Raw genomic sequence first — 3754 nt, forward strand, 5'->3', positions numbered from 1 at the left:
CTCCTTCTCACCCCCAGGACTTCCAGGCAAAACGGGGTACAAGCCAGGGCATACTTTCTGTGTGTCCCTTTCCTTAGCAGCAGCTTGTTAGGTCTGGCTCCGCAGGAAGGCTGAGAGCCTGGGAAACAGACACACACACACACAGAGGGAGAGAGGAGAGCCGGCACTGGGGCTTCAAACAGGGAGCTGTTACAAGGCTACAGAGGAAGGTGGGCACTTCTTCTTTCACAAAATTTATTAGCATTAACTCATTGACCCTTCCATAAATCTACCCAGGATTTTGGAGTTCATTTTGGGGCATAAATTTTTCGACTTATAGTTGAGTATATACGGTATTTAATTTCTGTATTATCTGTTTTTTCTGTTTTAACATAAAATATGTGATGTTAATGATATATAACCATATATTTACAACAGAGAAATTTTGTTTTATTGGGAAAAAACTGAGAAGTTTTTCTCTCGGCTCCCATATTAAGACAGTATTAAACTGTTGTATAATCAATGCATAACTGAAATCTCTGTAAGAAGTATCTCTCATATAAGACTGACTCACTTAACAATGACTAAGGAAATTATACTTTTTTTTCTCAGTGGCATTGGTCACTAAACGCTATCCTTGCTTGCAATCCTGAACACAGCTAGAATGCTCAAGCCTCATTCACTTCAGTACGATTTTAACAGCCCACTTAGCTTCAATACTGTAGCTTAGATTCACATGTAGACCATTGGACATGTGAATAAGATCTTTTCAAATTATCCAAGGGACATTAAAATGCAGGAAGTTAAGAATTTATCTAGTGAATTTATCTAGTGAACACCCATTAGGGCAGAAATCCAGTTAATATGTTGAAAGCACTTGGTTATCAGCCTCAGTGGTGCATTTCTCTGGAAGACATAAATATGTAACGTAACACTTCTATTTGCTGCTTCTGCAGTTGTTATAATCTTTCACGTAAAACCTATCCAAGCAGACTACAAGAGGGAAAACATCAGCAAATCTCAAGATCAATTTATGTTTTTAATGTGTTCTTGCATGTTACCTCAGGCAATGCTAATTGTTATGTTTTGTTATTATTTCCAATTTTAAAACCGACGGGGAGTTTCATTGTTTATACAGTTATGAAAACTGATCATATCAGTTTGTAGTTTAATGTGTTACACTCTAAAGGTGTTATACTTTGCAATCAGGCTATTGAAATGCATTCATCCAAAACCGCATAAGCTATTAAACAGTAAAGTTCTGCTAAAACATCCTCTCCTGACAAACAGTCTCTCTCTATGGTTAATATTGATCTCTTGTAACTTGACTCTTACCACTGCTTACTCCCAGAAATTATTGATGATGCCCTGTTACTCAAGAGTCCAGTATTTCTATGGTGTATGAGGGACATAAACTAGGGGAAAAAACAAAATAGGCAACAATTTATTATATCTGTTTTATCAAAATAACCTCAGAATATTGTATTGTGTGTGGGGGTTAAACCAAGTGAGCAGGAACATCAGAAGACAAACTAAATAATCTCACCAGAAAAATCTAGAATAAAAAGATTTTTAGTGCTCATCAAAAAGCCAGGAACAATAGGGCCAAGCAGACAGTTTACACAATTGCTGGAACCAGGCCACTAAATCTGAGTTTCTGAACTGAGCACTCTGAACTGGAGGAATGGAAGCCAACAAGAGCTGACACAAAATTATCATGCTGTGCATTCCTTCCAGACATTTCTGGTTAGAAATCACACAATCACATTCTTTATCATTTGAAGATTCTGAACCTTTTTTAAAAGTTACTTCATGGGTACATGAAAATAATCTAAACTGGATGATGGCCAGGCATAAATTATAAAAATTGGATGACATTAAAGGGCTTTGGAGTTGTTCTTCTATAGTTCAATCACAAGACAACTTTACTAAAATGAGGTTATATACAGTCGACCCTTATTATACACGGATTTTTTATACACGGATTCAAGCATCCACGGTTTGAAAATGTTCAAAAAAAGTATAAATTTCAAATATCAAACCTTGATTTTCCATTTTTTATAAGGGACACCATTTTGCTATGCCATTATATTTAATGGGACTTGAGCATCCATGGATTTTGTTATCCACTGGGGATCTTGGAACCAAACCCCAGCGTATAACAAGGGTCCACAGTACTCCCAATGACAAGTTCCAAATTCTGATTCAAAGAAAGGTATTCAGGCCCACACCTGGCTGTCCAAAGTAAACTGGCAGTAACAGAGAATCAGTGTGATGTAGTGGTTTGAGTGTTGGACTATGACTCTGGAGACCAGGGTTCAAATCCCTGATCAGCCATGGGAACACACTGGGTGGTCTTTGGTGAGTCACATTCTCTCAGCCTCAGAGGAAAGCAAAGGCAAACCTCTCTGAACAAATTGTAGCAAGAAATCCTCATCACAGGTTCACCTTGGAGTTGCCATAAGTCAGAAACAACTTGAAGGCACACAACAACAACAGTAAATTGTAGTAATAGCAGTAGTAGCAATATGTGCCTTCAAGCTGCCTGTTGATATCTGGGAATTTCATGAATTTCATAGGGTTTTCTTAGGGATGAAAGTGGTTTGCCATTGTCTTCTTTCAAATATAGCTTACAACATTGGGTATTCTGTGGCAGATTTCCCTCCAAACACTAACCAGGCCTGACACTGCTTAGCTTTAGAGATCAGCTGTGACTTGGTACTTTAAGGACAGTTGAACTCCACGAAGTGCTGCCTCACTGGAGATGCCAAGGACTGAATCTTTTAGTCCAAAGGATGCCAGACAATAGTTCTCCATCATGGAGAAATGTTCAGTGTTATTCCAGGTAAACTACATAAAGCAGTACTACAGTACCAAGTCAGCAGGCATTCCTACTTCCTCTTACATAAAGTACATTTATGATCTCAAGTTCTTTTGAGGGGGTTATCTGCACAGGCCATAAAACCCAGGTTCCCCCTGGCCTCATGCTGTCTAGATTAGACAATGTAGACCAAAAGCCCCAGGGTTGGATCAGGCCCACTCCTGCAAGACCACATGTGGATCTTGAGAATGTGGCTTGACCCTGGGGTAAATAGCCTTTACCCCAGGGTAAAATACCCCTGATTTTGTCTGGAGTTTTTGCACCTGCCCATGCTCCATCACTTTTCCTCAAGAGCTCCCCCCATCAACGTGTCTGAAGTGGAAACAAGGGGCCTGGCCATGTGGGTGCCCTGTTTCCACATCAGATGTGGCAATGCGATGAGCTTCTCAGTTGAAGTGATGCAGAGCAAGGTAAGGAGTACACACCTGTGCAGGTCGCAGGTCAGTGCAGGGATGGGTGTGTGAACACTCGCTCTTCCTTGTGCCAACCCAGGTATTAACCCTTGTGAGCCTGGGCTATCCTGGCCCATCTGCTCAGGCCCTCTAAGTTGAGTTTATAAGTGGAAAACATGCTGTATGAAAAAAAATATTGAAAATAAACATCAGAGATTCGTTGGTTAATAGCTTGTGGTTCACTTCATACCATTTATCAACTTTCTGATAACATGCCATCTAGAAGAAGATTGATACAGAGATGCATGAAACACAGAGCAAAAGTAGCTTCCTAGAACATTTGTGCACAGTGAAAAACCTCATCACATATGAAGCACATGGCAACCAAAATAACCTCACTGAAGTTCTTGCTGCCTATAGGATCCATGCACCATGAAAAAGACTCCTTCTGTAGAAAGTAAACCAACAGTAGGTGAAAAGAAAAGGAAAAAAAGTCTCCAGT

At 39.9% G+C, this 3754-nt stretch overlaps 1 protein-coding gene across 1 annotated transcript in view; it reads right to left on the reverse strand.

The window, feature by feature from the left end:
- The window catches only part of ANKRD6 (ankyrin repeat domain 6), a 118164-nt gene extending 114733 nt beyond the window's left edge, over window positions 1–3431 (reverse strand). Inside the window, exon 1 of the mRNA XM_042466457.1 lies at window positions 3286–3431. The gene's annotated coding sequence lies outside the window, so the exon portion shown is untranslated. The remainder of the gene's footprint in view (window positions 1–3285) is intronic.
- Between the last annotated feature and the right edge of the window lie 323 nt (window positions 3432–3754).

This window comes from Sceloporus undulatus, chromosome 1 (assembly GCF_019175285.1).
Source record: "Sceloporus undulatus isolate JIND9_A2432 ecotype Alabama chromosome 1, SceUnd_v1.1, whole genome shotgun sequence".
Classification (NCBI taxonomy): domain Eukaryota; kingdom Metazoa; phylum Chordata; class Lepidosauria; order Squamata; family Phrynosomatidae; genus Sceloporus; species Sceloporus undulatus.